Raw genomic sequence first — 13,445 nt, 5'->3', positions numbered from 1 at the left:
TAAAACATGGTTTTAATTATTCCAATCGGATTAAAATTGTAAAAGTTAAGTTTTAATTAACCCTTATGTGAATGGCAAAAAAAACACCTTTAACAGCATTGCAAGGTACCCGGGTACCTATATGGAAATAGTACAGGAAACTAGATATTTTTGTAGAAAATATGTGCATAATCACTGAAAATAACTCTGAGACTTACAAAAGATCTTAATTTTTAGTAAATTTTCAATATTTTGTAAATAGTAAACGACTACAACACAAAAATAGACAGAACAGCAAAGAAAATAAAAACATTTGAGCCATTCCGTGAAGAAGAATTAAATGCTTTTATAGGAATTTTTATTCATACTGGCATCCACAATTTGATTTGTGGACGCCAGAGACCACACAGCAATGAAACAGATAAAGCTACTGCTTTTCGAGATATTTGGACAATGCTGAATGAGAATTTACGTCACATTTTCTGAGTGTATTTCAATAGATGAGCAGTTGTATGGATATCGCGGACGTACCCGTTTTACGCAGAATATGACGTATAAGCCAGACAAATATGCCATAAACATATTTTGGGATTGCGATACACTGGTAAACCATTTGAAGACTGTTTTATCCATTCAAAAGCTCCGGGAGAAATGTAACTACTGACACCATGGAAAGTCTAATGTATAATATACTTTTGAGGCTAAACCTGAAATTATAACAAATTACACCAAACCCAAAGGAGGATTTGATAATATGGACAAACTGTTATGCTAATATTCATTCATGCAAACGCAGAACAAATCGATGGTCACAATAATTATTTTATAATGCTATATATGTAGCAGCATTAGCATCTTATATTCTATATATGGCAAACCATACACAATTGCGTTCCACAGACTGTTGCAGACAATTTTTGAAAGAGCTAAGCTTTGAACTGAGCAAGAAAAACATTCATCAACGCATTAAGAACCCAAAAGTTATCTCCCAATTATGAGTCAAATCTGCAATACAGAGTGTGCTTGGGAAATGTTTTGAAGTTTCCGGTTTGCAAAAAATAATAAAAGCGGTCGTAGTTCCCTAGTAGGGAGTTGTCACGTAAGCTCGCAACTACGTATGAAGCAAATAAAAACACGTAAAGCTTGCACCATATGTTCCAAACCGATGTGTAATGAGCATTCAGCAAACTGTCCAATATGCATATAAAAAAAATATTTTTTTGTTTATTTAGCTTTCAGCAAATAAAAGTTTTAATCTAAAATATTCACAACGACTTTCTTTAATTTTATTTTAGTAACCTTTCACTAAAAATATATACTTCCAATAATCGTTTTTTGATATTTAATGTATCAAGGTACCCGGTTACCTTGCCATACCGTTAAAGGTGTATGATGAAAATTGTTCCACCACGCCTCTTCAAAATAATTTTTAAGTCAAAAAAAGCTGATAGTTTAAAATTTATTAAAAGTTAGGAGTTCTCAAGAAGTTTCAAATATGTGGACCAACTGTTTCTATAAAAAAAATTAAGCTGAAAACGCCAAAGGTACCCGGGTACCTTGCTATTCACATAAGGGTTAACACCATTTTTAGTATTTTCACCCCCAGCGCATATGAATAAAAAAAAAAATAAAAAACTGCAGAAAAAAAAATATTTGTAAAATTTTGCATTTACAAGGTAAATTTTTTCGAACTTTTTTCAAAAAAGTTTAATAACTTTTGCAAATATAAACCGATTTTAACAAGTAGTATCTCATTTTTTCCCATATAAAGTTGTCTTTAAAACACTGTGCAAAAAAGAATATGTTTTTATAGAAAAAAATTAAAATAACTATTGTTGAATTTGAAAAATTATTAAAAAAATAAAAAATAAAGCGAAACTTTTTATAAAATCTACGCAATTTTTTCGATATACATTTTATGCATACATTCTATGAAAGCTTAATTGTTTAAAATTTTGAAATCGGTCTAAAAATGTGTGAATTAGAGGTAGTAAAGTACTACCCTAAAACAGTTATTTCAAAAAATATCTCAAAATTTTGTGGGTGTTTCAAAATCTTTGAAAACGGTTTTAGTATGTCCTCACCTAGGCCTACAACCCCCATTAGGTCGCTTTTCAAGTTCTGACAAAAAGTGTCATTTTGTAGCAGAGTGTAATTGGTTATGCCCAATATTATATAAACTTCACCAAAGTATTGGTGAAAATAAATTCGGGTTCAAAAATATTTACCCCGATTTTGACCCATTGTCGGTCCGAATATATATGCAGTTATATACCTCGTTCGAATGGTATTTGAAATGTCTATCATTTCATTAGTCGAGGTTTTGTGTTCATATCTCAGACATTTGTGAGTAGATTTTCCTGAATTTAATTAGCAACCGAACCAGAACTATAGCCGATATATGTGATGTATCATTCATGTATTTAAATTATTCGAGGTCTTCGGAAAATTGATTTCAACAGACAGACGAATATAAACTTTATGAGGTAGCAAAGGAAAAATGTAGAAATTCCAAACCACCTACCACTTACGGTGAGTGGTATAAAATGTGTAATTTTTATCCATTTTATCGATGTACTCCTCATTCGTTTTACCAAAATCCTGTAAATCATTCAAAAGTTCAACCTAAACAAATTTGTTTAAAATCTAATTATTTTAATGATCTCATAACCACAACAAAAATTAATTACTTTTAATAGAATTATGGCAAGAAAATCGTATTAACACCCAAGCACCAATCATATTGCTTACTTACACATTTTCAAAATCAGGGTTAGAGGTTTAACGAAGAAAAACGCAAGGAAATTTCCTAGAAACTACAAAGACAGCTTAAAATAATATTTTGCCAGACACTTGAATTAATAAAAGAAAACAAAAATAGCAACAAACTACTACTTTAAAATAAGCACAAAAACCTAATACAAACAAAGGAAATTTCTCATATTTTTGCAAACAAAAAGTTTATGAATATTTAAATTAAAAGGACTTAAACACAACACACACATGCTAAACACCAACACTTAGGAATTAGTTTAAATACATATGAAAAAATCTCTCATGTCTGTATGTGTAACTAACTGTATTGTCTAGCAAATTTTAACGGTTTTTATATATTTAATGTTTGTTTTTCCTCTTTTTTTTATGTTCCATCGTTCATTTTTCTTTTCTTCTTTTTTTTTGTCGAGGTTCACGACCTCAGACACTGTTATTGTTTTAATATGGTTCGGTTTGGTTTCGTTTCATTTCATTTTAACATTTATAATTTATAAAACACTCTTAACAATAATACAAATTACAAAATTTACAAAAAAAACATTTTTAAATTAAAGTAAAACCAACAGTAATAAGTACATTTTAATTTCCATTAAAAATTTCCACACTCAGACTTTTAAATTTGACTTTTAATTCGAAAAACGACAATTTTCCAAGAATTTTAACGAATTGCATAAAAAGTAAAGGAAAACACACAAATACTCAGACATTTATGGCAAGAAAAAGGATACCAACCAAAATAGAGCAAGAAATTGAGAGCATAACAAAACTAAGAGCAACATTTATTTGTTATAATTCAGAGATTTAAGAGTAATTTTTATATTTCAACTTCAATTTTATTGTGAAGTCAGTCACAATAATGCATTAAACACATTGAAGACAGCAGGCTTCCGACTTCAATCTGTCAAAAATAGAATACACACGTTTATATGAAGACGATTCTTTTGACGACAGCACAACTTCACGACGACACGACTTCGTTTGCTGCTGCTGCCCAATTAGGCTAATTTCTATTTTTGTCAACTTCAAAACAGAAATAGTGTTGCTAATATAATAAAAAATGTAAATCAAATTAGTGCTTAAAAAAATATATTTTTTTTTACTTAATTAAGAGAAGTTTCTGATAACCATATTGAAATGAATTAATAACAGGTACATAAATTATTACCACATATATATATTTACTCAAAATAATTGTTTAACGTTTAATTACTTTGGAATTTTGTACGGTTATTTTTTATTAAAATAAAAAATTAAAGTGACATCACTGAATTATAAATCAGCTGTTTACTTTGAAGCTGTCGTCTTTAAAAGAATTCACCGGCTGCCGCACGGCTGCAACTTCAGCCAGCAGCATTTGTGTTCGTGAAGTCGTGAAGCCTGCTGTCTTCAATGTGTTTAATGCATAACAAAAAAAGTATTTTTATTCTAAAGTAAAAAAAAGGAAGGAAGACACAATTTATTTCTTTTTTTTTCAAGAAAAAAACGCGAAATTTTCTATATTATGTATAATTAAAGGACTAGAAGAAAAAAACAAAGGAAAACCATATTTCATGGGGAATATTTCATTATATTTCAAATAAACAATCTATTGCGTGTTTTAAGTTCAAAGACCAACCATAAAACAGGGATAAATATAATAATTTCTTGTGGTTAAATTGCTGTGGGTGAGTTAGGGAAAAAAACACACACACACACACCCTGAATAAAAACAAAAAAATATTAATTATTACAAAGAAATTAGTTTGTTATAACAATTTGGAATAAAATATATAAATGAACTTTAAGGAAAATCAAGTCAAATATTTAACAATGCTAGAAAGGGAGTGTCTAACAGAACTGGTAGTTTAAATAGTTAAAACAAACTTAAATGTTAAACTAAGATAAAAACTAAAGTTAAGGCTTATTTAGGCTTATTTTTAGTTAATGCACCCAAGATCTAAAATTGTGCTTCGACAACTTAAAATCAAATGCTGAAATTAAAAGAAAAATCGGATAACGTTTACAGGTTGTACAAAGAGTGAAAGAAACATGATTAAAAAAAATAAAATTTCGAAAAAAAAATCCAGTTCAAAATAGTTTATGTAATAGAGAATTATAGACAGAGATGAGACTCTGCGATTTTTCAAACAAAAATACAACTTATCATATGTCTGATACAACAACAAAATATATTGACTTGCATGTATTTTGTTCTGGCAAGAGTTATGTTTTTGACAATTACATCTCGTCTTGTCTCTATGTTGTATTTCATTTACCCATAGAACCATAACCCATTTAAATCTTAAATCCTAAAATTTCATGCATAACTCAATTTTCAATTTTTACATTTTCAAAAAAAATGTTCAACTAAATTTCAAAAATTTTAAAAAAAATTTTTTGGTTTGTAATAAACACTAAATTAGAATTAATGAGGGACCGATTTCAAATTGGCGATATTTAAGGAAAATTTGTTTTTGGTGACAATTTTGTTAAAATTAATTCTTAAAAATTCATTATTTGGCCTATTCGATGACTTAAAAATTCGGGATTTACAATCTTTTGAATGCGGTTCTTGTTTTTAATAAACTATCTGTCATTCATTCTCACTTAACTATTGAAAATTATAACATAATCCACAACATTGCTTCGAAAATTTTGAATTTGTTGCAACAAAGTCTCATATACGGGAAGTTTTGCTTTACTTCTTCAATTTGAAAAAAAAAACAAGTAAGAGAGCTATATTCGGCTGTGCCGAATCTTATATACCCTTAACAAAATTATACTTCAAAATAAAAATTTTAAATATTTTTAGGTAAACAAAATTTTTTTTTAATTTTTTGTAAAAAAAAATTTTGAATTTTTAAAATTTTTTTAAAATTTAAAAAATTTTTTTTTGTTTGTTTTTTAATTTTTTTTTTTATATTTAGAGAAAAAAACTTTTGGTGAAAAAATAATGGGTTAAAAAATATTTTCCCGATTTGATATCCATATTGTCTATATTAATGACTTAGTAATCCAGATATAAGTCAAATATAGGTCAAAAATCTAGGTTGTCCTGGTTTTTTCCTCATATCACAGACATTTGTCGACCGATTTTGCTGATTTTAAAGAGCAAACGTCTCGAAAGCATGTTTGACAGAATTATTGAAGATTTGGATCCCGAGGATATCTGGGGTCTTCAGAAAATTGATTTCAACAGACAGACGGACATGGCTTAATCGACTCCGCTATCTATAAGGATCCAGAATATATATACTTTATAGGGTCGGAAATGAAAAATGTAGAAATTACAAACGGAATGACAAACTTATATATGCACAGAGAATACAGATTCGTGATAGCAACCGAATTTGTTGCCAATCGAATGATTCGGTTGCAGACATAGAATTTGCCAGTTCTAACCACAGAAAGTCAGTTGGTAAAGAAGAATTTCAGTTGAAGCAACCAAACTTTAGTTACCCCTACCAAAATATTGTAGTCATGTCTGTAAAATTCGGTCACTAAGATAGAACCATTCTATTGGCAACAAATTCGGTTGCTAGAACGAATCTGTTTTCTCTGTGTGTATACCCTTCTCACGAATGTGAAGGATATAAAAAATGCAGCTGAAGCACTGCGATTGCTCTCCAAAGCTTTTAGTGAATGTGTTCCATCGGTTTCAAGAGACGGTTTGTGCGATTCAGAAGTGGTGATTTTCACACGGAAGACAAAGATTGCCCAGGTCAGCCAAAAAAGATTAAAGATCAAGAATTGGAGGCATTACTAAATGAAGATTGTTGCAAAACTCAACAAGTACTTTGCAAAATCATTGGGAGTTACTCAATCAACAATTTCAAAACATTTGCAAGCTGCAGAATTCACCCAAAAGCAGGGAAATTGGGTGACATACAAATTGAAGCCGAGAGACCTTGAAAGACGATTTTGCATGTCCGAAATCATGTTTTTGCACCGAATCAATACTTGTGATGAAAATTGAATCCATTACGATAACCCGAAGCGTAAGAGATCGTATTTGAAGCCCAGCCAACCAGACGAATCGACACCAAAGCCAAATATCCATGGCGCTAAGGTAATGCTCTATATTTATTAGGAGCAAAAGAGTCCTATCTATTATGAGCGCTGATATCTGACCAGAACATCAAAAGGAACCTGGACCGAAGGCAACTGATTCGTTTTGAAGCGAACATTGGCCGAAAAACGTCCAGAATATACAGCCAGACAGGAAACCGTAGTATTCCACCATGTTAACGCTCGGCAACATGTTGCAATACTTGTTAAAAAAGTATTTAGAATGCAATGGTTGGGAAGTTTTGCCTCACCCGCTTTATAGGCCAGACCTTGCCCCTATCTCGGTGCAGAACGCTCTCTCTGGGATACGCTTCACTATGGAACATAGTATCCGATATTGGCTTGATTCGTTCGATTGACCAGTTCTTTTGGCTCGGAATCCCTATGTTGCCAGAAATATGGGAAAAGGCTATAACTAACAATGGCCAATACTTTGAATAAATTTATATTGTACAAATATTTCAAAATAAAAGTAAAATTTTTTTAAAAAAAAAATCTCGCATTTTTAAGTCATACACCTAGTGTTTATAAAAAACCGACTTTTTAAAAAACCGGTGTGTCGGTTAACCGAAAATTGCCCTTTTTTTAAAAAAACGGTTTTTCGGTTAACCGACATCGAAAAAACCGGTTAACCGTCCTATATGTGTAGAAAACATAAAATGTCCAATAAAGTATATACAGCTTTGAAACTTTTTAATATTTAGTAGTCAGGAATGGTTAATATTAAATATCTATAAATATACAAAATTGCTAAGTCCATTTATTTTGTAACAATTTCAAAATTATTATCTCAGTCAATTGGAATTGAGTATAAATATGTTACTAAATATATAATACTTGTTTAAATTATTGGTTTATTCATTAAATTTCAACCAAAAAATGTAAATCACTTTTTTAATTAAATAATTGATAATTTTGAAATTTATTATCACCTCGACTTTCTGATATGAAATGTTACAAGTCCCAAAAAACGACCTATAAGATGCAAACGCACTTCCTCTTAGCTGCGATTATTTGTCAATATAAAAAAAACTCCATTTCAGATTTCATAAATATTTCAAATTATGGATTTTAGAACGTTTTTTGTCTCTCCTGTAATATTTCTGAAAAGCTAATGAGGTCAAATTTTTTGCAAGAAGGTATGTACATCGAATTCAACAATCTTCGTTGTCAAGGTCTATTTGTAATTATAATAATAGTAAGTTAAATAGATGATATTTACAAATAGACCTTGACAATGAAGATTGTTGATGACGCCCTTGGCAGCGTAGAAAATGCATTCCAATTTGCCAATTGTCTAAAATTTTAGTATTCAGTGATATTCTTTGAATTATTACAAATAAATTATAATAAAAATTAACTTAAGCCTAATTAAAAATTTACTTTCAAATTATAGTAATAACAGATATAATACTTATAACAGTTATAGCAAATATACAATTTATAACAGTTATAAAAGTTATACAAATTATAAAAGTTATAACCATTATAACAGATATAAAAATTATAAAAGTTTTAACAGTTACAAAAATTAAAAAAGGTATAAAATGTATACAAATTACGAAAGTTATACCATTTATACAGTTATTAAAATATGAAATGTATAAAAATTATGAAAGTTATAAAAATAATAGAAGTTAACAACAGTTATACAAGTTATAAAAATTACAAAAGTTATAACAGTTAAGTTATAAATGTTATAAGAGTTATAAAAATTATAACAGTTATACTAGTTATAAAAATAATAAAAGTTATAAAAATTATACAAGTTATAAAAGCTGTAAAGTTATAAAAGTATAACAATTATAAAAGTATAACAGTTATAAAAGTATAACAGTTATAAAAGAATAACAGTTATAAAAGTATAACAGTTATAAACGTATAACAGCTATAACAGTTATAAAAATAACAAAAGTTATAAAAACAATAAAAGTTATAAAATTTATACAGGTTATAACAGTTATAAATTTATAACAGTTTTATACAATTTATACAAATTATAACAGTTATAAATGTTATAACTGTTTTAAAAGTTATAACAGTTTTAAAAGTTATAACAGTTATAAAAGTTACAAAAATTTAAGAATTTAAACTAGCTATAACAGTTATAAAAGTTATAAAGTTATAAAAGTATAACAGTTATAAAAGTTTAACAGTTATAAAAGTTATACAAGATATAAAACAAGTTATACAAGTTATAAAAATAATAAAAGTTTTAAAAATAATAACAGTTATAAAAATAATAAAAGTTATAAAAATAATAAAAGTTATAAAAATTATAACATTTATAAAGTTATGATCAAAATCATATACATATGTATTTTGGATACATTATTTATATTTTGAGATGTCGTGCACAATGAGACCATTTTATCTAATAATTAAATGTTTTGCCCTGGTATTTTCTTTAACCATAAGTAGTGATTCTCCTATAAAAATTGATTTTAATCCGTTTATTTTTATGTCTCAGAAAACCACATTTTATGACACATTTCACTCATTTGATATAGTTTTATTATTATATTTCTATTTGTTTTAGTACATTATGCAGAATTCATTTCAGTTCAGTTCATTTTAGTTTATTTATTTTTTTAAAACTAATTTTTCTTATTTTAACAAAACAATTTGCTTGATATTTTAAGGTTACATTTACTAATTTGTTGTTCAATAAATTCTGTTTTCTAATTACCGGAAAATGTTTTCAAATTATCATCAAGTTTAGGCCATAGAATATGAGAAGCAAACAAATTCATTGTTTAAGTTTTTTTTTTCATATAAACATTGGAAAAAACATGTGTTTTCTATTTTTGTTGACTGTTTAATTACGATTATAAATAGTTTAACAATTGCTGTTGTTGTTAAAAGTATTATTTTTTTTCTTTATTAATTTGTTCTTCACCTTCATAGAATTTTTGAGCAATTTGAAATTATTGTGATAAAAATGTTCAGTATTTAACACATTTTTTTTGTTTTTGGGCAAAAAATGGGAAAGAGTAAGCGCACACACAAATAAACCAAACAAATTAATTAATAACATTAAACATTTGTTGAACGAGGTTAAACGGAAAATGAGTTTCGAAATCGAAAGGCTAGTGCTGATATATTTTTTTTACAAAAATCGAATGAAATAGAGCTGAGTTTTCAGGACTTCAAAAGTCAACTACTTTCAACATAAATTTCTCTGCTTCCCAATTTCAAATTCTATTTCTTTTTGACTTCTTGAGAAGTTCTTTTTTTACTATTAATTTCAAATGAAGCTAAATCGCAAAATTTTTTTTATTTGAAAACACTTTAATACCACTGCCTTTATGGTTGATTTAAAATAGAATTTTTGTTTATTTTTTAAAGAAAACACACACAAAACAATTTATATTTTATAATTTTTTCTTTCAAGAACCATAAACTTTTACTCATTGTTGTTATTGTTAAGATAAATTCTGGAAAACAATAAATTCATTTCCGTTCAAGATTTTACAGAAATTTAAATATTTTCGCAAAATACACACCGCAGACATGAAATTTTCAAAAATTAAAATCTTTAAAAATCATTCAACATGAAAAACGTGTAAAGAAAAGCTAAAAAAAGAGAGTGAGAGCCAGGATTATAGAAGAAACTCGTCAAAAAAAACACACCATAAATTTTGTAATAGAAGGAAAATCTTGTTTTATTTTTTTTTTTTTTTTGCAAAAACTCATACACCTACACGTGTAGCTTTAACACACACACATACATACTTCAACATATATAAAAGTAGTTTTTGTTATAAAAATTTTCTTTCCTACATTTCTTTTTCCACTTTTAAGCCTTTAATGGCTGCTGCTTTTCTTTTTATTTTTTTCTTCTTAAATTTCCATAATTATTGCCTTATTTACTTGTTATCATTTAAACATTATTTTTTTTATTTATTTCTTTCTTATTTTTCTTGTTAATTTATCTCATGTTTCACAAATTTTTGTTTTATACTTTATCAATCTTTTCAAGTATAATTATTTATATTATTTGCACAACATTTTCATTAATTTTTTTCTTCTTTGAATTTACTTTAATTTGGTGTTGTTTTAATTACAAAAAGCATATTATATAGAGATTATCACAAATTTTTTTATTTTACACAAATATTTTATTATTTATAATAATAATTATTATTTTGTTGCTATTATTACGAGTACAAAAAAAATCAACGAATAAACCGCCGTACGCTGCGTATAATAAACGCGAACTAAGTTGAGTTCATTGAAGGCGGGTATATGCGAAAAAAACGCATAATAATTTTTTGCTATAAACAATCATGATAAAACAAGAATGAATATGAATGAAAACAATGTGAAGAGAGACAAACAGAAAGAGAGAGAGAGCTTGTAAAAATAAGCAAAAACCAAAACAAACCAGAGAGTCATATAAACAAAGAGTAACGTTATGTGGGAATAATAACGGAATGCCAGACATAGAAAAGTTTTATACAGAGGCTGCCGGATAATTGAATTCCGTAAAATATGAACAAGATTTAACCAGATTTTTATTAATAATTTTTTAATATTTATTTTTAGTTAGAATTTCAAGATTAAACTCATCATTGCAAAATTTCATATATATTTTTAAACAACTATTCAGGAGATCAATACCAACCATCAAAAAAAATGGAGGGTATTTTAATTTTATCATTCCGTTTTGTAACACATCGAAATATTCATCACAGACCCATAAAATATATATATTACTAGTTAATAATAGTTCTTCAAGTTTCTCCAACCCACATACACCTGCCTGTTCTTATTTACTTGGAAATAATATATCAAAATTTGTACTGCATACTTTAGGGGGCTTTTTTAATACAGTTGACTGAACTCAAAAAAAATGTCCGAGTATTACCCGGGATTTTTTAATTTTTTTTCTTTACAAACCATCTCCTGAAAATTTCGAATCGAATAAAAAAAAATCAGCCAAATCGCTCTAGCCTTTCTCACGTGATGCCACACAGTGGTTTAAAAACTTTTTTTTTGGAAATAATTCGGTATCTTGGGAACTATTAGAGATATTGTTACGAAATTTCACATAGTTTGAGCTGAGGTGTTTTCGAGTTGATTTGCGTTTGATCAGCTTCCTAGCGATAATGGGGACAAGTACGTAGCCCCTCAAATTGCTCACCTCGGGTCTCAATTTTTTTTAAAAAATCGAATATAAATATAAATAGTCCTTGAGAAGATCTACAAAAAATACGCTAACAAGTGTAGGAAGAGATATTCAGGTTTATTGATTTATTTTTTTTACTTTTGCTCGATCTTTTTATTGTTTTTTAGATATGGCGGGCCTACGGAGGGTCGAAATTTATTTGTAAAATATCAGCTATATTGGTGATAAAATTCTAAATAAAATAAAAACAACTTGCTAACAGTTATCTCTTCCCTATAAAAAGTTATACGCATCCAAATTTGGAACTTGTAAAAAGGACCGTATTTTTTAAGTTTTTTCCCAAAAAAGCCCATATATTTTTTCTTTTGTAGAAAAAAAAATTTCTTCGGGACTATATAGAATTTTTAAATTTGTTCGTTTCGAAAACTTCTCACAAGTTCTAGAAACGGGGTACTGGATCTTCAAAAAAGAACTTCCAATGAAACAAAAATTAAGTAAAATAAATGCTGAAAACCGGCATCCAAAGCAATGACGTTATCACAGGTTTGTAGAGGTTAACAGTCTAAGGATAGGCCAAAGAACTCGGGCTATTTCGGAGCATAGATATCGGCTGTCGTGAAAATTAATCAACCTACAATTGTCAGCAAAGAAGACATCGACCATAATATTTGCCACCTACACGAAGAAGGTGTTTACCTTAGCTTCGAAGTCGATGAAGCAGATCATTTTTGGCATTATTTCTTAACTCGACAGTTCAAGACATTGCAATCACACTCAAAATGACAATTAAGAACAATGTTTTCAAAAAGCTAGATTACTGTGCTGTTTTGCGAACGAGTGCTTTGAGTGGACGTTTTACATGTATTTTGTTTTTGTTACAATAAATTTCCACTCAAAGTACTCGTTCGCTATAGAAAAACAGCCCATACTTGAATATAAAAAATTTTTTTTCGACGAACGAGGAAATTAATTACTCTTGGTTACGGAATTAAATGTCAGGTTGACACAATAGTTGGAGGATGCCATAGAAGGATTCATCCAACACAACATCATACAGATTCTTGAGACCCCTTGAAATAAATCAGTTTCTCGAAGCGATAACTGGCAGCAGTTGGGGCATGGATAAAGACTACATGCTGGCTAACTACAAGACTACTAGAGTTCTATAAGTCGATTGTTCGAACAAAAACTACAATTATCCCAAAAAAGTCGAAAAAGTAAATTTTTTTATTTTGAATTTTTTTTTGTAAAAATTTTAAACAAAATCATTTTTTTTTCAAAATTTTTTTTAAAAAAAAAATAGTTTTATAATTTTTTTTCATAAAAGTTTTTCTAAATTTTTTAACCTATGACAAAAACATTTTTTTTATGAAAAAAAAATTCGGTTTAAATTTTTTTTCCGATTTCGACCCACTTATATACATCGTTGAAATGGACTTTGAAATATCTATTATTAGATATCCATATTGTCTATATTAATGACATAGTAATCCAGATGTAAATCAAACATAGA

General features: G+C 28.1%; 1 protein-coding gene and 1 long non-coding RNA gene across 5 annotated transcripts in view; both read right to left on the bottom strand.

The window, feature by feature from the left end:
* The window catches only part of LOC135954415 (uncharacterized), a 33,742-nt gene extending 22,611 nt beyond the window's left edge, over positions 1-11,131 (bottom strand). Inside the window, exon 1 of the long non-coding RNA XR_010576257.1 lies at positions 10,585-11,131. This is a non-coding gene — a long non-coding RNA (uncharacterized LOC135954415). The remainder of the gene's footprint in view (positions 1-10,584) is intronic.
* LOC135954412 (myb-like protein Q) overlaps positions 1-13,445 on the bottom strand; it is a 402,184-nt gene that overhangs the window by 301,530 nt on the left and 87,209 nt on the right. The gene's annotated exons all lie outside the window — the stretch shown is intronic.

This window comes from Calliphora vicina, chromosome 3 (assembly GCF_958450345.1).
Source record: "Calliphora vicina chromosome 3, idCalVici1.1, whole genome shotgun sequence".
NCBI classification, from domain to species: domain Eukaryota; kingdom Metazoa; phylum Arthropoda; class Insecta; order Diptera; family Calliphoridae; genus Calliphora; species Calliphora vicina.
The sequence above is the reverse complement of the archived record's forward strand: the minus strand, read 5'-3'. Positions and strand labels throughout refer to the sequence as shown.